Here is a 23,257-nt window from a genome sequence, read left to right on the forward strand (position 1 = left end):
TGTGTTCCAACTACAGGGGAATCACACTCCTCAGCCTCCCTGGTAAGGTCTATTCAGGGGTGCTGGAGAGGAGGGTCCGTCGGGAGGTCGAACCTCGGATTGAGGAGGAGCAGTGTGGCTTTCGTCCTGGCCGTGGAACAGTGGACCAGCTCTACACCCTCAGCAGGATCCTCGAGGGTGCGTGGCAGTTCGCCCAACCAGTCCACATGTGTTTCGTGGACTTGGAGAAGGCGTTCGATCGTGTCCCTTGGCAGGTTCTGTGGAGGGTGCTTCGGGAGTACGGGGTGGCGAGCCAACTGATAAGGGCGGTTCGGTCCCTGTATCACCGATGCCAGAGTTTGGTCCGCATTTCCGGCAGTAAGTCGGATTCGTTCCCAGTGAGGGTTGGACTCTGCCAAGGCTGCCCTTTGTCATCGATTCTGTTCATAACTTTTATGGACAGAATTTCTAGGCGCAGCCGAGGCGTTGAGGGGGTCCGGTTTGGGGACCTCAGCATCGCGTCTCTGCTTTTTGCAGACGACGTGGTGCTGTCGGCTACTTCAGGCCGTGATCTCCAGCTCTCACTGGAGCGGTTCGCAGCCGAGTGCGAAGCGGTCGGGATGAGGGTCAGCACCTCCAAATCCGAGTCCATGGTCCTCGATCGGAAAAGGATGGAATGCCCTCTCCGGATCGGGGATGAGATCCTGCCCAAGTGGAGGAGTTCAAGTATCTTGGGGTATTGTTCACGAGTGAGGGGAGGATGGAGCGTGAGATCGACAGGCGGATCGGTGCAGCATCGGCAGTAATCCAGACTCTGTCCCGGCCCGTTGTGGTGAAGAGAGAGTTGAGCCAAAAGGCAAAGCTCTCAATTTACCGGTCGATTTACGCTCCTACCCTCACCTATGGTCACGAGCTATGGGTCGTGACCGAAAGAACGAGATCCCGGATACAAGCGGGCGAAATGAGTTTTCTCCGCAGGATGTCTGGGCTCTCCCTTAGAGATAGGGTGAGAAGCTCGGTCATCTGGGAGAGACTCGGAGTAGAGTCGCTACTCCTCCACGTTGAGAGGCGCCAGATGAGGTGGCTCGGGCATCTCATCCGGATGCCTCCTGGACGCCTCCCTGGGGAGGTGTTCCGGGCATGTCCCACCGGTAGGAGACCCCGGGGACGACCCAGGACGCGCTGGAGAGACTATGTCTCTCAGCTGGCCTGGGAACGCCTTGGGGTCCCCCGGGATGAGCTGGATGAAGTGGCTGGGGAGAGGGAAGTCTGGGAGTCCCTCCTGAAGCTGCTGCCCCCGCGACCTGACCCCGGATAAGCGGAAGAAGATGGATGGATGGATGGATTTTTCTATAACAAGGTACAACACTGTAAATATATTTTTAGAACTCTTATTATGATACATTTTTTTCATAAAAAGGTACAAGTGTACGAACTGCAATTGTGTGGGCACTCCTTGCCTTCTGCTGGCGTGTGGGCAAGTTTTGTGCCATAATTCCTCAATTTATAAGTTTTACTTTGACTCTTACATTTTTTTTTAATTTGGAAAAAAAATTCGTGATGTAGTGAAACTGCGATAAACTTTGTAGCGAGGGATTACTGTACTGTGCGCGTGCGCACGTGTGTGTGTGTGTGTGCATGTGCGTATATGTGTGAGTGTGTGTGTGTGTGTGTGTGTGTGTGTGTGCGTGTGTGTGTGTGTGTGTGTGTGTGTGTGTGTGTGTGTGTGTGTGTGTGTGTGTGAGCTTATGTTAGGGTCAATAGAAGGTGGTGTCACCCAAAAAGAGCCTAACAAGGCTCTTAGCCATTTTTAAGGAAGAGGACTGTCAGGAGGAGGAGGAAGGTGAGACGGACATGCGGAGGCAGCGATTAGAGCAGCTTTTATGTATGAGCTATTGATTGAGTCAGTGGTGACTTCTTGAGTGGTTAATTCGGAAGTGAGAGCGATCGAGGGAGTAACTAGGCCACTGCACGGCCCGGCGCAGCAGACCCGCACAGTGCGTAACAGTGCTTTGGAGCTCGACAAAACGGTCTCATACATAACTTGATGGATGTCTCGCTACCAAATTGCTTGCTGGATGTCATCCACCTCAAATCAAATGAAATAAATAAACTCCTCCCTCAAATAGACAGCTTCTACCTTTAGCCTTTGGTGAAGGTTAAAAATGTTCAAATGGAACTTCTTTTATTTGTTATTTTGACTTTCAAACTGAAGAATTCAACTTGCATTATTTTCCAATGGCAAGAAAGTTTTGCACGAAATAAATTGACGAGCGGACACAACACTGAATTCTTGTTGCTATTTTCTGTCAGAGTACAAGATTTGAAAAAGTTGGTTTTGCATCCAGAATTTGCAAAAAACATCGAATGACTTTTTGCTTTCTGGTCATGTTTGCCGTGCTTTTACAGCCACTTCCCCATTCGCTCGCGTCTGTCTTGGCGGCGACATTCAGTCAATTGATTGGAGATGATAAGACTATTGATCCCACGTCGGAGACATCTACCAACAGTTTGGACTGCAAACAATTTCAGTTACGCCTGAGTGGCTCGTTAGCTGCTTAAGCGGCTTCGCTTGTAACGATTTTTATACACGTGCTAAACCTCACGCACAGCATACAACAAAACTGACGCCTTTCTTTTCTTTTTGTATGCGGCGTACTCAAGAAGGCACACCATGCACAAAATGGCTGTCGGAGCCGTGAGAGAATGAATGGATGGCGTAGAAAAAAGAAGAGCTTGGTCATGCGAGTCTATGTCAGCCTCAATCACTCTTAACGTCCTCCATCACGGGATAATTGCTCAAGATGATCTTTTAGATAATCAGGCCTTGAAAAGGAGGCAAAATACTCAACTTTGGCCTGGCTATTGTTGGCTGACACTGTTATCTGAGCAAGATGGAGGTGTAAAACTAGGTCTTAACACAGCCTGCATGACGGGATGATCACTCGGGACAACCTTGAGAGAGAGAAGTCTGATCACGGGGCCTTAAGCAACTCATTGGATGGAAGGCAAAATACTCAACTTTGGCCTATTACCGGAATACTTTTCCCATTGTTGGCCAGAGCCTGCTTTTCAAGTCCCTTTGAAAACGCCGCAGGATAACCTTTTTGAGACATCCAATACGGCTCAAATTCAAAAATCCTCAAATTTGTCCCATTATCGTTATGTGTGCACCATAAAGTTGTTCATGCTGGACCTGCAACTCTCCTGTGACACAACCTCTTCTCAATCGTCTGCGAGGTCAGCTGATGCTACGCAAACGTTGCGATATCTGTGCTGACTTCCCACGCTTGTTTAGCTGTTTCTGCGTGCAATGTGCACACAGCCATCCCGCCCGAGACGTCAATATATCATTAGCTCGTCCTTAACTGGCAGACATCCGTTGTTTGTGTGGGACCTTATGGAGACTGGATTACCGCCACAACAACAACACACACGCACGCACGCACGCACGCACGCACGTACGCACGCACGCACGCACGCACGCACACATGTTGGGGTGGATAATAAAAAAAAACAAAAAACCAACTGAATTTTAAAAAATGCTAAGGCCTCCTCTGGCCGCTTCTTCTTCTTCTCTGCTTGTCTCGGCAAAGTCTTTGATTCATCGCTACAGTTTGATCTGCAAGAGAGCGAGTTTTGTAAACACATTTTTCGCGATCATATAGCCACGGGCAAGGGGAGCGCCGAGCGCCGAGGAGGAGGAGGAAGAAGAAGAAAAAGAGGAGGGAGCAGGGCGAGTGGGACCTTTAATGAGGGGGGAGAGACAGACTGACAGAAAATGCAAGGATGTACACACACACACACACACATGTGCAGGAGTGAAAGGAGCTCATCTTTTTGGGTGACACGTCCTCACCATGAAGGTGGGACATCAAGGGTGGTGCCACACTCAGACAGGGCGACAAGAAAACACTTGCGCACGCGCACACAGATGCGCGCACCCTGCGGAGCTCAGATTGATAGTTTTGGCTCAAGCGACGCATCACAAGGGGTTGACGAAATGTGAAGCAACCATGACCGAAAAAGCAGCAAGCTGGGGGGTAGGGGGCAAGGGGGCGGGGTGAAATTGCATTTCCTAATAACGCCACCACAGACGGGGAGAAGCAGAGACAAGTACATGACTTTCAGTTTTGGACTTATCATTATTAAAGCATGTGCCTATTGGAGAATTGGCAATCCCTTAGAAGTCTCATTTTTTTCACTGCTAAGATATAGTTAGAATGACCAGAAGTTCTGGTACTTATATCCAAGGGGTGATTTAGATTAAAACCAAATTAGACTTGTTTGGAGGCCGATCAGCGAGGGTGAAAAAAGATTACCAATCCGATCACAGGATGGAGCAAAAATGTCTTAAAAATATATATCTTTGTTATGAAACAAACCAAACATGATTTTCAATTACAATGCAACCGTCACACGTTGACAGGGTTTCAAATTTATTAGTGGAAGGCCACAGTGGGAAACACTGCAGTTGTAATGTCTGGTTTTGCAGATCTGATCAATTACGTCATTATTGGGATAAGCAAATTTCGACAGAAATCCGGCAGAAAATAAATATACGTATGTATCAGCCAATCAGAGCCCTCTTGTTGAGCATAACTGCGCAAGCCGCTACGACAAGTACCATGTCCAAATGTGGATGTCGTGACCGAAAGTGACTTGTCCAATGAACATGCTCAAAAATATCTTGGAAAACAAACCTATTTCATGAATGGACATGCGTACAAAATGAATACAGATTGTCATGCTCAATTTGAATTGTATAGTTTTTAAACATTATTTTACAAATATTGCACAGTAATAAAATGACTAGGGGAGGTCATTAGCAATATGTACAATACTATGAAAATACATTTAACAGAGAAAATGCATGTCTGAAATTATTTAACATTAGTATGGATAAAAACATGACGTCACAACCAGCAATAAGGCCAATACAAAATTTAGCACGGTGGAATTACATAAATATAAATATACAATTGATGAAACATCGAATCAAAATAGAAGATATGTAGAATATCGTGCCTTGAAGACATGTTTAAGACTATAGTTAACAATATTTTATACAAACACGTCACAATCAGATCCCAACACACACACACGCACGACCACGCGCACGCACACACACACACACACACGCACGCACGCACACACGCACACACGCACACACACACACACACACACACACACACACACACACACACACACACACACACACACACACACACACACACACACACACACACACACCAAAAAAATCATGGAAATCATTCTGTAAATGTTCAAATAAAATAAATAAAGACTGATCATACTTTAAAGCACGTCCACAACATTTGAACAACGTTTTAGGAAACAAATAAAAATACGACATCGCCATTATGAAAACTAATCATTGGCATTGCATTTGGCTGACGCGGGCCTGTTTTGCACATAACACGCTTGCGACAATTTGTTTTCCTAAAAGAACGTGCACACAATTCCCCAAAACGTACTTCGTAAAAAAAAAAAGAAAAAAAGAAACAATTTTTCCTTTCATTTTTTCCTTCCTTTATTTTTTATTTTTTTAAACTTTAGAGTGCTTGCTTTTAAGTGTGAACATTGTTGCTGCGAGCTGGAAAGTCATTGCATGTGTGTGTGTGTATGTGTGTTTCCTCTTCCTCTTCTCGCTTTCCTTCCCATTTTTTTCTGCCTGCCTTTCTCTCAGTGCTGTCCTGGGAATTGCTGCGAACGTCCACAAACACACTGCAAACACCCGCCGGCCCAGCGCCATCGATTTCTAATTAGACAGCGGGATAATCGTTGCGGAGAGATGGAGAAAAAAAGAAGAGAAGTAGAGTGTGAGATGCATGGCGCTAAATAAATATATAAACGAATTAGATGGCGGATTAATTGAATTTTTTTCACCAAACAAAGGTGATCGAGTGAGAAAGAAAAGAAAAGAAAAGAAAAGAAAAGAAAAAAAGAAAAGAGAGGGCAATTCAAATTAAACTGGTCACATACTTAGGCCCAACACGGCAGAATTTCATATTTAATGCAGAGTAAAACTTAATTCAATAAATCGGGTATATAAGAGGGGTTAAAAAACCTAATTGGAGCACGTTACTAAAAAGGATTGAAAATATGTTTTAACAGACAAAAATGTTAACTTCGTCTTAATTGACTCTTTTTTTTTTGTACAAATACCCTCGTCACCCATCACCACCAGCAGCGCCTTGTTTTCTCACTGAATAATTATAAAAGGCCATTGTGGATACTAATATGTGCGATTTACCTCCGACTGGTGTTGGATTCAGGGACATTGTGAACTCCTACAGCTCCCTTCGTAAAAGAAAAATGTCTTGAAATGTTCATTTAAAAATTTGCTTTCGATCGACCGATGCAGCTTTTCCATCCTCGATAGTCTTTTTTTCCCCCTTGCAGTCCATGCGACATGGTAGCGGGGTTTGTTCAGGCGAGCTCGTTTACTTTAATTAACGTTTCATCATCCTCGGAGCGGGAGCGCGCACCCAAAGGCAAGGTGCATGCGCACGCTTTCATGCTCTCCATCCATTCATCATCATCATCTTCTCCTACTTCTTCCTGCGGGCTCACCACTTCTCATCTTTTTTCTTCTTCGGTGCACGTCGCCATGCAGCTCTCATGTTACTTGTTAATTCAGGAGAAAAAAAAGGCAAACTGAGTCCTGCTACTTATCTTTCTTTTCCAATTGTAAAAATTCAACTGTCAGTGAACGCATCCTATCCCCTGTGGATAGTTCATTAGGTACACTTTCACAATCTCAACAAGAAAAACTCTTTCACAGTAATAATACAGTGTGGAGTGCAAACATTTTAAAAATCCTTTTAAATGGTCTTTCCTGTATACAATACAGTACGATACAGTACTTTCTGTAATATTCTTGCAAATGGGTCAAGAAAGCCATGTTCCTCATACACGCAAGGAGCACACAAGCACACAGTGAGCGCACATGCACACACACAGCATTACTTGGGCGCAATCGTGTAGTATTTAGGTTAAAGTGAGTTGAGGAACTTTATTTGAACCAAAGTAGTGCTTTGGTGGCATTGAGAGACATCTTGCTACCAAGGAACGATGCTGAAGTGAGTTGAGGAGCTTCATTGAGACAAAAAGCAGCACTATGCCACAACTGACTGGTATGTCAATGCCAAGGAACCACGTTGTAATGAGTTGAGGAGCTTTAATTAAACAAAATGTATGCTTTGAAGCCCCGGAGCAATGCCTGTGTAAATGGGAAACGACAGAAAAATGGGACAGAGATGCAACATTTTCCAGCTGACACGTGGGAACCCCTTTTGCTGTGATCAAACAGATGTTACATGAAGCCAAGACAGGCGCAAGCGTAATAAAAACAGCAAATTCAGTTAAAGCGGTGGAGGCAGTGGCGCCCGTGTGGTCGCGCACAGGTGGCCACGCAGCACAGCGCCAAGCGTGCTGCTGGTAGTGGGAGCACTTTTTAAAACACTTACAGTGCTAAGCGGATTTGAGGCCCGGCGGGGTTAAGAGCTCGATGAAATCCGAGAGGACGCGCTGGGAGCAGAGAGGTGAGAGCTCACATACAAATTGGCGATGAAACCTTAAAGGGGAACTGCAGGATAACAAGTGTGACCAGTTCAAACGAGCTATTCTGATTAAAATTGCGTTTGTAGAGCGACATTGTGAGGCCAAAAGCAGAAAACAGGTTCTTACAGTTGACTGTTTTTCAAATGCTCTCTCTGAGCTCGATTTGTTCGCAATGTGTATTTGCTACCTGCCGCTTTTAGTCCTCTATGATTTCCCATTGTGGATTTTTTCCATTGAAACAACAAGCTCAGATTGTATGACACACAAAAGAGCCCAAAATACCATCCCACGCACACGCAGCTTGGAAAATGGAATCTCCAGCTGAGTGCGCGATGACGGATGTCTGAATTAGAGCAATAACGACATGTGACACTCGTGTTAGCGCTTTCCACGCCGCCGCAGAGATAGTAGGAGAAACAGTGCAGGTGCAACAAGGAGACGACGGAAGTCATGGAGATGGTTTTGGGAACGCTGCGGTAAATAAGTTGTGTTTTGTGCCACTGTCACTTTGCACGTTTCAGCGGCGACTGAAGATGTCGTCGCTCACAGGGGATCCTTATATTATCTCAGTAAAGAGTCGGGGTACACCCTGGACCGGTTGCCATCTTAAAGCTTGAGTAACTGGATAGTACTCCCACTACGTCATCACAAGTTTTTCCTCTGTTGCCACACTCTACCCCACTGCACTGCCATATAGTGTTCCGCAGGGTTCAATTTTGGGGACCTTGCTGTTGTCATTGTGTTTGCTGCCCTTGGGATCCAAGACAACTTGACAGTTGAGTTTTGGTAAAACTCTAAAATGCAAAAGGCCTCCAGTCTTGACTGATGCGCTTTCCAGCTGCCCTGTGCAGTACTAAGTCCACGACACGACATGAAAGTCAGCCTTTCAACCACACTGCAGTGCCAGCAGCACTCCACTCAAGTTCCCGCTTGCCCCCTTTCTGAATTTACATGAAGACAAGCGATGGGTTGTTGTTGAGCGTTGTAGACTGGGGATTCTGCCGGATCCGCATCACGTCTCCGCCTTGACAGAGCCGGGCCTCCGCTCGGTGCCCCCCCAAATGAGGAAGAGGAGGCTCAATCCTCGCCGGGTTGGCATGACGAAATCAGCCCAGCAAAGAGGTTCAAAAGGTGCGCTGGATGCAAAACCCTGTGGCCGTATTGAATATTCCTGTTGGGGATGTCAGCGGATGCATGCAAGGTCTCGTGATGGAGATTCACAGCTTACATCACGCAAGTGGGGAAGCACAGAAAGTAGGGCCAAACGTTGGGGAAAAGGCAGCATGCAGACAGAAAGAAATATTGACAAAGGCAAGATATACACATAAGTCAGCAGGCCACACGCACCTGCCTGCTCTCTGTGTTTTATAGCGGCGCTCTGTGCAGGCGGAACACCCTGACAGGCCAGTTCCTTCAAGAGAAAATATGGAGCCCCCCACCGCCCGACCCACCCACACCACCTCGTCTTTTCCGTGCGCCTGATATCATTCTGTCACCTCGCTGCCGCACTCCTTTTTCCATCATGCCCTTATTTCTTCCCTGGCCGTCTCCCGCCTTTTATTGGCGCTCTACATCGCACCTGTCATGTTCGCCTCGCTCGTTTCCATCCATCTTCTTGTCGCTCTCTTAATCCCCTCTCATTTGCTCTCGCAGCCCCACCACCCCTCCCCGACGCTCCTCCACTTCCTCACTCCTATACCGAGTTCAGCCCCATTTCCACCCGCTTTCCTCCTTTGTACTGATTCATGCTGTGACGTCACACGTTCTCACGAGAATTTACTCGGATGATGTACACTTATAAAATAGACAATGTGTCAACATGAAGCACACGTTTCGGTATTTGTCTGCCTCTGCCTTGATCAAATCCCCCAAAATCGCCTTAAAGTAGTGGATTTTTGCCGAATATCATTTTTGAGACACATCCCAAAATTGGACATTTTCTGGCTTTCATCAGAAAGAGGAAGGGGCGGGGGTGCCCAAAGAGACCAATTTTGCTTTATTTGTATATCTTTGGCCACCGAAACCAAGCCATTGCCTCTTCCTCCACTTTTGCACTCATTCCCTGTAGCACTCGCGTGATGTTTGGCAGCGTCGCCTTCTTTCCCTAGCTCCTTCTTTGCCTCCCTCTCATCCGCAGCCTGAGCACAGAGCCCCATGTGTCGGAATCAATTAGGCCTGAGAGCCGTCGCCGCCGCTCTTTCACGGAGGTAAATATTAAACTGCAGCAAGCAGGGAAAAGAGGGGGATGGACCGAGGGGGGGGGGTGGAGAGAAGAGCGAGGGAGCCCTTCGTCCCTAATCCACCGCATCGATCAGCCGGGGATGAGGGTAATATATTATTTTGACAAGATACGATCCTCCGACGCGCACCGCTATCCCCGCCGATCGATTTCTTTTTTTCTTGCCTTTTCTCCCCCTCAGCGAGAGTGGGACGGAGTTTGTGTGTTACTTTGTGTGTGTGCGTGGGAGGGGGGGCCGCATGCATTTGTGCACTGGAGTGTGGATGCAGGGTGACAATAGGAACAGCATTAGGAAATGTGAGGAAGGAGATGAGGACGGTCTACAAACAAGCCAGTGTCTAAACAGCTAAATCACAGCCTAAAAAGATAGATGGAGAAGGCGGGAATTCTGGGTTTTTTTTTCCTGCTCGACCTATTGTAAAGTGTCCCCCCCTACCCCACCCACGACCCCCTCGTGGCCCCTATATGGCTTCGTAAACTGTGTCTAAATGCTAAATTCGTGGATCAATTTTTTATTCAAGCCCCCCCCCCCTCCCTTCCCCGTTTGTGTCCCCTCAAGCCTTCAAGTCATGCTGTCCTCCCATGATGAAGGGTGTCCTACCGGCCTTCTGTCTGCGTGCACGCGTGTGAGTTCAAATGAAGTCCCGCAACAAAAAAGAGAAGCAGCAGCAGCAGCAGCAGCAGCAGAACATTTGGTAGAAGCAATCAATAGAAAGTGACAGCATGATACGTCGCAGCTTTTTTTTTTTTTTGACAATGTCGACTCACCACGCACTTAAGCTCTCCAGATCCGCGATTCTGGAACTCTTGGCGGTACTTAGGATTGGAGATGCTTTGCAGCCATTACGCTTTTTAACAAAGGGATTTGTAAGAAAGCACTTTCTTCCTAAAACGTGACGGCTGTCTCTCAATACCTTTGCTTTTGTAACATCGCAAATCCAGCATGTAGCATGGTGACATCGTGATGAGTGTATTCGCGTCTCGGTTCTGCGATTCTGCGTTTGAATCTCATGTTCTAAATTGAGAAATGGTTTGCTATGAATTTAAGAAAATAACACTGCAAAAAGTTGGTCTGCAACATAAGATGCTCCTCTAATGAAGTCAATTGATTCACAAAATTGCTCCGTAAAGAAAAAACATTTTTTCCAGCCTTAAGTGTGAATGTTTTTTTGTATCTTGCTACACTGCGATATGTTGGCAACCAGTCCGGGGTGTCTTGCCCTAAAGTCCGCGTGCAGTGATGGGCTCCACTTCACCAATGAAGACAAGCGCAATAGAAAAGGCTCGGACAGACGCAAGTGCCCTCGGGAGAGCGACACCGACGCGCCTCGTAAAGATGGAAGCCACAAAAAGCAGCTTTAAAGGAGCCATAAAGACGACCGCAACAAAGTTGCGAATCAAATAAAATGCAAGTAAGACAGACAAGTCAATCCAGGGAGTCGTAACGAGAGCGCCAAGGTCGACTTGCTAAAAAAATGCAACCATTTGCAGCAATTTGCGCTGCCTCCAGTCATATATGTTTGCTAGCTAGCAATAGACAGTTGGATTGCGGTGCGGACCGTACCGTTCATCTTGTCCCGACTCAAACTCTAGTTTGAATGTTATCAGTGTTGTATGTTGTGTTTGAAAACACAAAACGCACTAATATCGGCCAATTAATAGATCCGACCATCGTGCTGACGATGTCCAGAGAGGAGACAACTTTAGTCACTCACTAGCCTTGTTACACCCCCCCCCCCCCACACACACACACACTTTTCCAACAGGTCGTCATGAGAAGAAAGTAGCTGACGTGCGTACTGGAGACGACAACATGATGCGGCGTTGGGCTCTCACAACTCGTTTTCCGACTGACTTCTCCTCTTTCTTGCTCCCATTGTGCCATTTTCTGCCACTTTGAAAGGGAGTCTGGATTGCCCCCCCTCCCTCCCGCTGTGAGGCAGACTAGCCTGGGCCGGGTGGAATGAAGGGGAGGGGGGGGACAGGGTCAAGGTGAGCTCTAATACACTATTGATCGGCCCCAATTGAAAACCTGATGGAAATTTTACCTCCCTCCCCTCTGTTCCTCCTCATCTCTGTGTGACCCCCACCTTCCTCTCCCTCCTTCCTCTCCTTCGTCCATGCACTTCTTTTTGCTTCCTCCTCTTCCGCTCAATGTCTCTCTCCACCACGCCATCTTTTAATCATGCTCTTGGTCGCTTACACCTCTCTTTTTGTCTTCTCTTGAAATCTTTCCTTATCCCTCCCCACTGCTTCTGTCACTAGCTCATCATGCCCCCCACCTCGTCCCCCCTCCTCTGAGTGTGCATCAGATGGTCCATTTCTCACTAACCCAGTGCATATTGATCCCCGTGGCAGTGGCATGCGAGGCAAGGAGTCGCCACTGCAGTGTATTAAACGCCAAAAACACTTTGGACGCCGGGGCCCCGAGAGCGGTCGCCGGCCGAACGCGGCGGGGCCCCGTCGATAGTCGCCGCCTCCTGTCAACAGCAGCTAAATGGCCTCTTAATCGGACACCACAACCACTCAACCGGACATAAAAATAAAGCCGGTTGAGATGAGACGCTGAGCACTGCTCAAAAGTTTGAGCTGATGAACGACATTTGGCGAGAAAGTCACTGCAGTTTTGTTGTCTCAATGCTTTGTGACATTAACAAAAAAAAGATGGAATTCACTCGCAGTGTAGCTCTCAATACTGCCGGATCACATATATAGTGAATACATACGCAAATACGTTTAGCGTTTTGTCCACTAGCTTTGTGCCAATGCTAACAAATGACGAAACGCATAAATAACCTTGAAGCAAGTGAGATTTGAACACAAACAGTACAGCAACGCGTTGAAACATTCAGCAGTCCTCATTCATGTATTCTTTATCCTCTGTGAGGATCTGAGACAAGCCAAGAGGAAATGAAATGTCCAAAGTGTGCAGAGATTTTGTCCATCATATGCTTGCTCCAAGTACTTTGAATGGTCAACAGTGGAATTGCACCCAAAACAAAGTGGAGTTAGAAACTGTAGAAAACAATACCTGAGAAATATCACGACTGAGCTCACAATCAGTGTTGTTTCGTTTGCCTGCGTATCGACTCACTTTTGGTCCAACAATGGAGTGGCTCGAAACAAAGCAAGGCCTCAACAATGTTGACGACACCACATTACTCTCGCACTTAACAAGGCATGGCCACGCGCGTCTATGCAGAGTCGGCTGCTATCACGGCTGCCAGATAAACGCGGGGAGCGCGCCTACGTGCGCCTTTGATTTATGTACCGTTGCGCCCGTGTCACACGCCACGCTCGGCTATCACCGCGCCCCATCTCCCCATGGACACGGCGGTGGCGATGGAGGGACCCCCGTGTCGACGGCATGGGCGATACACATCGGGAACACGGATTGCGGTCGGAGGATTGTTTTCCTTTCAAGCACCACTTTGTCCTTCACTTTTTTGCCCTCCCTTTGAAGCTTCTTTTTTCACCGACTATCAAACAAATCCATGTTTACGGCGCCAACGATATGATTGATTTTTAAAAAAAATACAGTTCAGGACTATTTTTGTCTAACTTGTTTGTTTGGGTGTAATATGATTGTCTTACACTAGATGGCGGAAAAGAGCACGTGTGGCGCCATCTAGTGGTAGACAAGGTACATATAGACAAGCGTTCACATTCTGACACCTAAGGACAATATTGAGACGTCACCAAACCTTATCGGACTCCTTTTGGACATCAACTAGACTGGTCTCTACAGGGATTTTGTCTCGATCAAACGTGAAGTCTTTTGCCCACTCGTCTTTGTCCTCCTTCTCTCCTTGTTCCCGCCCTCGTCATCCATTTCTTTCTTAGCCAAGGAAGGAATCAGTCTCACCTTAATTGCTCTTAAATCGGATTAATGACTGAGCGGGGACAAGTTGACTTCATCTCGCTGCCCTCGCTCTCTTCCTCACTGAGACTTATACGGAACAGAATGTTTCAAATGACCCTGGCTAAAGAGCTAGTACATGCTGCTTCACCAAGTGTACAAATATCCTGCCACACTTCTATTAACCTTTGAGCTGACAGAAACAATTTTGAAACTGCTGGGTCCAAAAACAAAACAATAATTCAGTTATTATTTCATTTTGTACAAAGCAACCCAGAAAGTTGGATCAAATTGACATAAGTAGTGGGTTGGCCCATTTTTTACCCAAATATTTTTTTTGACTCAGTAGTTTTCAGAGCGTGTTCAGTTACAAACCTCTCAGAATGACCAAGAGCCACATGCTGCTTCACCAAGTGCAAAAACATGCTGTCATTCTACTCTTACAGCATACCAAGCACTGAGCCGTCTTGTCGTCACATACATACAATTTTGTTGTTACTTGGTAATGCATGCTAAAAAAGTGGGTCCAGTCTGTTGTGGCACAAGACTGGGATTTAAAAAAAAATCTAATTTTCCTGTTGGTTGCACTCAGCTGCAGGTGGCCTCAACACACCGCACGATGCCTCCACAGCTCTCACACCTTTTGTTTCCATCCAGCTCAGAGCTGTTGACTGTACTAGCAAGAGGGCCCCCTGGAAGCTTTCGGCAAAGAAAGTGTCAACGTAAGATTGGCTGGAAGTCAGCCATTTTGATTTGAAGTACAAATAGACAACGGAGAGCGCAGCTCCCCACCGAGGATAAAGAAGGTATGACGGAGTACATTTGAAGTGTTGCTGTAGTTTGTGCTCAAATATCAGGTGCTTAAAGTCCATTTCCCATTTTGTGCCTTAAGCTAGCAGTGGGCTAAAAGCTAAGCTAGGAGTTTGTTGTACATACACAATGTGCCATTCTCTTTGTTGTCTGTTTAGTTTGACGGTAAACTTCAGCAGCTTGGCTCCGGGATTAAGGCATATATCGGCGTCCGCTCCTCGTGCTGCTTCAAAATGCCCACGAGGCCGATAAGGACAGCGGTGGGGATTTGTCAAATTGCGCGCCATTGATTATGTGACCTTTCACGCCCGGCAGCCACTCCGCCAAGCGCCAATGACGCCGACGGTGGAGAAAAATAGAAAGCTGACACTCTTATCGTTGGGTACAAGTTTGTACTTAGGTGCAGACAACAAAGTGGGTTTTTGCGTGTGTGTGGGGGGGGTGTTAAATCGCCCCCTCCCTCAGCAATCTTCTCCACGTGGAACAGGTCGCGAAGAAAGCAGCACCTGAGCACAACTTGTAATGAGCGCTGAATAATGAAGAGCGAGCTGCACATTTGAAGACGAGCCGAGGGGCTCATATCGCGCAGGAAAGACTTCGGGGAGTGTGTGTGTGTGTGTGTGTGTGTGTGTGTGTGTGTGTGTGTGTGTGTGTGCACTTGTTTTTATTAGTATGGGGGGTCCGAAGACAGGGAGCCCACCAACAAAGTGGGGCCCTGTGTCGTTGTGGGGTCCAAAATCCTGGACCCCACTCGGGAAACCACTCTAAAACAGCTTGAAATGCTCTAACAACATGCCTCACGAATTTTTTTCACTTACCCCACATGGTCGCAATGTTGAGAAATGTGTGTGTGAAGTGTGTGTGCTCAGTAGCGTCCCCCCGACCATGGCAAGTGGTATTGCAAGTATACACACTACCGGAAGTGTGTATGATTCAACCAATCAGGGCACCTCGTGATCCGAGTGTTGATTAAGAAAATAAAATGCTATTTCCTGTAGATTTAAACCAGGTAATTATTATTTTAGTAACCATAGCAGCTAAAATAATAGTGTAAACATAAAATTCCTGCATTACAATTGCAATTTATCTACATGTTATTTAATATTCATGACACTTGTTTGCTTTATAAAAATACGCTCATTCTATTAGGCTTATTTTAAAAACTGTCTCGTGCATTTTTCATGTTCTAAACATAAAAATAAAGGTATAAATAAATAGTAATTTATTCTTTACCATCAGTTTACATATTAGTTTAATCAGCAGGTATTGCATGTGTTAGCTTCATGCGGCTAAAACCGCCGGCTTAACGGCACTTCGCTACGTGTGACGGCGCAAGGCTGAGACTGCTCCGCGACGAAGACACGCTGCTCCTATCGAAACACAACATACACGGTGAGTAAATCAACTGCATGTAAATACTAAGTACATGAAACTGATGTAGAAATGCTTTTTGTCCAGACCCCGAGGGGTTTATATGCAATGATTATGGCTTCGGATTCGGTATATTGCCACTCGGATGGCGTAACGTTTTCCCCTCAGAAAGTCCGGCTTTTTAACTTGTCATTCATCTTAGCTTACAGTTGTTTTAAAAACAATGGTGTAAAAGAGAACGACAGCATGTATAATTGCTCAGTGTTATATTCAGGGTGATTTCGATGTGCTAATGTTTCATAGTTGCTAACCCCAGAACCGGACTCTGGCCGTAATTGCCGAAACCTCTTCAAAACTCGTTAAACACGTGGTAAAGCTCAGTGTTATGATATATCTGCATGTCTTCTGTATGTCTCGGTGGTTTTCTATCATGTAAGAATGCTTTCTTTAGATAACACAAGCATTCTGACGCAAATAAAACTATCCGGAAATTAGCTAATTAGCTAGCGCTAATCAGGATGCTACGTTCACTTTTCAAACAGAAACACAATAAAAACGAGTTGGTAGCTCCTGTAAAGTATGAGTTATACTGGTAAAACTATTGAAATAACTTTTCTTTGGATGCAGCACCGCTGCTGTGCTGTGTTGGCCATGTTAGTTTTTTAAAAATAGGTAGTTATAGTTACAAGTTATTCTCATTTAAGGTATTTGAGTTACTATCTAGTTACTGCATTATAAAAGTAATGATACATGTGCCTACTTTGCTGGTTTTTGTAATATGTTTTCCTGTGCACTCTTGCCTGCTGACAGACATGTCTTGACATGCCTACACGTGACTCAGCAGGATGTCAGCTTTATGTCGTGCATATTTTTGTCCAGCTTTTGGGTTTGTAAGAATTCAGTTCACAACACACATTGACTCAAGGAAGAGCTGAAAGTAGAAGAGTGACCACGTAGAGACAGAAATAGCTCATGACATTACTTGTTGTTATTGAGATAATAAAATTAGCTGTGAACATGTAGAATTACTACATGCTGTGATCTTTGGGGGGGTCTAGGGAGGTCTTGTTGGTGGGGTGGAGTACCCCAATTGAATAATAATGGGGTAAATGGTGCTTTTGCACTATTTAGTGTCTGTACATCTAGTTTTCAGTCTGTGTGCATTCTACACACCTACCCACTTAGGCAGGGGTGTCCAAGTCCAGTCCTCGAGGGCCGCATTCCTCCATGTTTTCCGAGTTTCCCCTCGTTAAACACACCTGTGCAGGAGCCTGATCATTGAATCAGGTGTGTTTAACGAGGGAAACTTGGAAAACATGGAGGAATGCGGCCCTCGAGGACTGGACTTGGACACCCCTGCACTTAGGTAAAGGGCTGTTTCAGTCCTTTTTTGGATCTGGTTGGAACTGTGACTAGTTAGAAGAAACAAAGCTCAGCTTCAAACCGACAAACATTTTCATTAATATATCAGTATTTTCTGAAAAAGATTATAGAAAAATATTCTTTCTTTAATCACTCTTGTTCTGTTAGTTCTCAGGCCAGGCTTATTCCTTCAGTCTTTATACAGTGGATGATTACAAATCTTTTAAAATTAATATAGAGTGCTTGTTAAAGTACTCTCTGCCATGTTTTGAATTATTTTTTAGAGACAGAAATGTCCAAAAGGAAAGCAAGAAAAAAGCCTGCTGATGAAGCAACCTTTTACATTCAATCCTCAAAGGACAAACCTGGACTAGTGGAAAGATTTATTGATGATCAAAAAGGTAATAAACTCATTTTTAGACCATTTATCCATTAAGTATATATGTTTATTTATTTTATAAAATGACACAAACAACAATCAAATTCAGATTGGTTGTTGTATTTCTGTTTCTAAGCGAGAACTTAGTATTAAAATTGTAAGATAACACCACAATTATTTGGTTAAAGGTGTATCTTAAAGAAATATTTTCTCATAACCAATGGTTTTATATAAAATGTCCTTGCAGGAAGAGGCGTGTGTGCTACCCAGCCCTTTGAACAAGGAGATTTCATCTTAGAATACAGGGGTCAACTTCTGTCGGCAGAAAAATGCCAAACAACCAAGTACTCTGAAAAGGAGAGTACATTTTTCTTTGACTTTGAATGGCAGAATCATGACTGGTGGTATGTATATCCAAATATTTTCTATACAAGAATTATGAATTCTAGAAAGAGACTGGAATAAAATACCCTATATTAGTGAGTCACTCAGAAGCAATATTTCAATAACTCATCAGGATTGTGGAATTAACAATTTTTTTATTTAGTGCTTTGACGTTCAAAAAGACATTTCCATCTCAACTTTTCTTTTGAAATGTTGCAAGTTTTTATTTCTGTAAGCTAACTTTTATTTTACTAAAAGACTAGTTATATGATACAAAATGTTTGATTTCTTGTTTTTCTTTCCTAGTATTGATGCATCAATCTCTTTTACTTGAATTACTCTCAGGCTTCTGTTGATGATGCGCTGCTTGAACCAGCCAGAACTTTGCAGGACTCTTACCCTGATGATAGCATCAAACAGGATACCAGCCTACAGGTAACATTCATTTAGACTTTGTTGTACCTTAAACAGCATTCAGCCAACCGTTGGATCGCATGGTTTTTGTGGTTCTACTCATAGAGCCCAAACGAACCAGTGGCACACACACCGATAGATGGATTGTTGAAACATGCGTCCATGGGGGTCTAACCAAGCCAATCATTCACACACACTTAACAGATTTCTGATGGATACTTGTGGGGCCCTCCTTATGGATCTAAGGTTGTTTTGGTTATTCCAACCAAGATAATCATTCACACACACATAACAGATTTCCTAAATATGGCTACTTGTGGGGCCCTCCGTATGGATCGAAGGTTGTCTCATGTTTTTAGATCATACTTTTGGTTACGGACATTATGGAGGCTGATTATATTACAGCTATAGTTCCACACATCCTCAACAGCTAAATGGCTGAAGTGTCATGCTTAATGATGCTCCACTACATCCATAAAGATGCTGTTAGAGGACCTGATTAGACATCCAGAACTGACTGGAACACTTTAGTTAGAAGGGCTTGTTTGGTTTTGGGGACTAACTTCACATGATTAACTATACAGGTCTTGAGTCTGTCATTTGTGGCGTCTGTATGATGTTGGTAAGTTATTTGTGGTTTTAATTCCAGGTGACAGGCTCTCAGGCTGTTGATGGTGCGCTGCTTGAACCAGCCAGAACTTGGCAGGACTCTTACCCTTATGATAGGATCAAACAAGATGGCAGCCTACAGGTAACATTCAGTTAGACTTTGTTGTAAGAAATAAACTTTGTAGACCTTTTCTTGTTCTCTTAGTTTACAACTTTTAGTTGGAAAGCTGTTCATTAGTCAGAAGGTACCTTAAACAGCATTCAGCCAACCATTGGATCGCATGGTTTTTGTGGTTCTCCTCATGGAGCCCAAACGAACCAGTGGCACAAACACTTATTGATGGATTTTTGAAACATGCGTCCATGGGGGTCGAACCAAGCCAATCATGCACACACACATAACAGATTTCTGATGGCTACTTGTGGGGCCCTCCGTATGGATCTAAAGTTGTCTTGGTTATTCCAACCAAGCCAATCATTCACACACACATAATAACAGATTTCTGATGGCTACTTGTGGGGCCCTCCGTATGGATCAAAGGTTGTCTCATGTTTTTAGATCATATTTTGGTTATGGACATTATAGAGGCTGATTATATTACAGCTATAGTTCCACACATCCTCAACAGCTAAACAGCTAAAGTGTCATGCTGAAGGATGCTCCACTACATCCATAAAGATGCTGTTATAGGACCTGATTAGACATCCAGAACTGACTGGAACACTTTAGTTAGAAAAGCTTGTTTGGTTTTGGGGACTAACTTCACATGATTTCACTCTACAGGTCTTGAGTCTGTCATTTGTGGTGTCTGTATGATGTTGGTAAGTTATTTGTGGTTTTAATTCCAGGTGACAGGCTCTCAGGCTCCTGTTGACGGTGCGCTGCCTGAACCAGCCAGAACTTGGCAGGACTTTGACCCTGATGATAACATCAAACAAGATGCCAGCCAACAGGTAACATTCAGTTAGACTTTGTTGTAAGAACTAAACTTTGTAGACCTTTTCTTGTTCTCTTAGTTTACAGCTTTTAGTTGGAAAGCTGTTCTTTAGTCAGAAGGTACCTTAAACAGCATTCAGCCAACCATTGGATCACACGGTTTTAGTGGTTCTCCTCATAGAGCCCAAACGAACCAGTGGCACACACACCTATAGATGGCTTGTTGAAACATGCGCCCATGGGTGTCCAACCAAGCCAATCATTCACACACACATAACAGATTTCTGATGGCTACTTGTGAGGCCCTCCGTATGGATCTAAAGTTGTCTTGGTTATTCCAACCAAGCCAATCATTCACACACACATAATAACAGATTTCTGATGGCTACTTGTGGGGCCCTCCGTATGGATCGAAGGTTGTCTCATGTTTTTAGATCATGTTTTGGTTATGGACATTATAGAGGCTGATTATATTACAGCTATAGTTCCACACATCCTCAACAGCTAAACGGCTAAAGTGTCATGCTGAAGGATGCTCCACTACATCCATAAAGATGCTGTTATAGGACCTGATTAGACATCCAGAACTGACTGGAACACTTTAGTTAGAAAAGCTTGTTTGGTTTTGAGGACTAACTTCACATGATTTCACTCTACAGGTCTTGAGTTTGTCATTTGTGGTGTCTGTATGATGTTGGTAAGTTATTTGTGGTTTTAATTCCAGGTGACAGGCTCTCAGGCTCCTGTTGACGGTGCGCTGCCTGAACCAGCCAGAACTTGGCAGGACTTTGACCCTGATGATAACATCAAACAAGATGCCAGCCAACAGGTAACATTCAGTTAGACTTTGTTGTAAGAAATAAACTTTGTAGACCTTTTCTTGTTCTCTTAGTTTACAGCTTTTAGTTGGAAAGCTGTTCTTTAGTCAGAAGGTACCTTAAACAGCATTCAGCCAACCATTGGATCGCACGGTTTTAGTGGTTCTCCTCATAGAGCCCAAACGAACCAGTGGCACACACACCCATAGATGGATTGTTGAAACATGCGCCCATGGGTGTCCAACCAAGCCAATCATTCACACACACGTAACAGATTTCTGATGGCTACTTGTGGGGCCCTCCGTATGGATCTAAAGTTGTCTTGGTTATTCCAACAAAGCCAATCATTCACACACACATAATAACAGATTTCTGATGGCTACTTGTGGGGCCCTCCGTATGGATCGAAGGTTGTCTCATGTTTTTAGATCATATTTTGATTATGGACATCATGGAGGCTGATTATATTACAGCTATAGTTCCACACATCCTCAACAGTTAAACGGCTAAAGTGTCATGCTGAAGGATGCTCCACTACATCCATAAAGATGCTGTTATAGGACCTTATTAGACATCCAGAACTGACTGGAACACTTTAGTTAGAAAAGCTTGTTTGGTTTTGAGGACTAACTTCACATGATTTCACTCTACAGGTCTTGAGTTTGTCATTTGTGGTGTCTGTATGATGTTGGTAAGTTATTTGTGGTTTTAATTCCAGGTGACAGGCTCTCAGGCTCCTGTTGACGGTGCGCTGCCTGAACCAGCCAGAACTTGGCAGGACTTTGACCCTGATGATAACATCAAACAAGATGCCAGCCAACAGGTAACATTCAGTTAGACTTTGTTGTAAGAAATAAACTTCGTAGACCTTTTCTTGTTCTTTTAGTTGGAAAGCTGTTCTTTAGTCAGAAGGTACCTTAAACAGCATTCAGCCAACCATTGGATCACACGGTTTTAGTGGTTCTCCTCATAGAGCCCAAACGAACCAGTGGCACACACACCCATAGATGGATTGTTGAAACATGCGCCCATGGGTGTCCAACCAAGCCAATCATTCACACACACATAACAGATTTCTGATGGCTACTTGTGGGGCCCTCCGTATGGATCTAAAGTTGTCTTGGTTATTCCAACCAAGCCAGTCATTCACACACACATAATAACAGATTTCTGATGGCTACTTGTGGGGCCCTCCGTATGGATCGAAGGTTGTCTCATGTTTTTAGATCATATTTTGGTTATGGACATTATGGAGGCTGATTATATTACAGCTATAGTTCCACACATCCTCAACAGCTAAACGGCTAAAGTGTCATGCTGAAGGATGCTCCACTACATCCATAAAGATGCTGTTATAGGACCTGATTAGACATCCAGAACTGACTGGAACACTTTAGTTAGAAAAGCTTGTTTGGTTTTGGGGACTAACTTCACATGATTTAACTCTACAGGTCTTGAGTCTGTCATTTGTGGTGTCTGTATGATGTTGGTAAGTTATTTGTGGTTTTAATTCCAGGTGACAGGCTCTCAGGCTCCTGTTGACGGTGCGCTGCCTGAACCAGCCAGAACTTGGCAGGACTTTGACCCTGATGATAACATCAAACAAGATGCCAGCCAACAGGTAACATTCAGTTAGACTTTGTTGTAAGAAATAAACTTTGTAGACCTTTTCTTGTTCTCTTAGTTTACAGCTTTTAGTTGGAAAGCTGTTCTTTAGTCAGAAGGTACCTTAAACAGCATTCAGCCAACCATTGGATCACACGGTTTTAGTGGTTCTCCTCATAGAGCCCAAACGAACCAGTGGCACACACACCTATAGATGGCTTGTTGAAACATGCGCCCATGGGTGTCCAACCAAGCCAATCATTCACACACACATAACAGATTTCTGATGGCTACTTGTGAGGCCCTCCGTATGGATCTAAAGTTGTCTTGGTTATTCCAACCAAGCCAATCATTCACACACACATAATAACAGATTTCTGATGGCTACTTGTGGGGCCCTCCGTATGGATCGAAGGTTGTCTCATGTTTTTAGATCATATTTTGATTATGGACATTATGGAGGCTGATTTATATTACAGCTATAGTTCCACACATCCTCAACAGTTAAACGGCTAAAGTGTCATGCTGAAGGATGCTCCACTACATCCATAAAGATGCTGTTATAGGACCTGATTAGACATCCAGAACTGACTGGAACACTTTAGTTAGAAAAGCTTGTTTGGTTTTGGGGACTAACTTCACATGATTTAACTCTACAGGTCTTGAGTCTGTCATTTGTGGTGTCTGTATGATGTTGGTAAGTTATTTGTGGTTTTAATTCCAGGTGACAGGCTCTCAGGCTCCTGTTGACGGTGCGCTGCCTGAACCAGGCAGAACTTGGCAGGACTCTGACCCTGATGATAACATCAAACAAGATGCCAGCCAACAGGTAACATTCAGTTAGACTTTGTTGTAAGAAATAAACTTTGTAGACCTTTTCTTGTTCTCTTAGTTTACAGCTTTTAGT

At 44.6% G+C, this 23,257-nt stretch overlaps 1 protein-coding gene and 1 long non-coding RNA gene across 3 annotated transcripts in view; one reads left to right on the plus strand and one right to left on the minus strand.

The window, feature by feature from the left end:
* erfl1 (Ets2 repressor factor like 1) overlaps positions 1-23,257 on the minus strand; it is a 50,146-nt gene that overhangs the window by 17,389 nt on the left and 9,500 nt on the right. The gene's annotated exons all lie outside the window — the stretch shown is intronic.
* On the plus strand, positions 15,087-23,092 carry LOC148392576 (uncharacterized). Of its 2 annotated transcripts, none has more exons than XR_015861052.1 (6): positions 15,087-15,863; positions 17,489-17,605; positions 17,831-17,987; positions 18,313-18,402; positions 19,031-19,132; positions 23,075-23,092. It is a non-coding gene; the product is annotated as an uncharacterized LOC148392576 (long non-coding RNA). The 2 variants fall into 2 exon arrangements; XR_015861051.1 differs by lacking the exon at positions 23,075-23,092 and adding an exon at positions 19,840-19,943.

Source organism: Syngnathus floridae, chromosome 10 (assembly GCF_059516105.1).
Source record: "Syngnathus floridae isolate MCC-2025c chromosome 10, RoL_Sflo_1.0, whole genome shotgun sequence".
NCBI lineage: Eukaryota > Metazoa > Chordata > Actinopteri > Syngnathiformes > Syngnathidae > Syngnathus > Syngnathus floridae.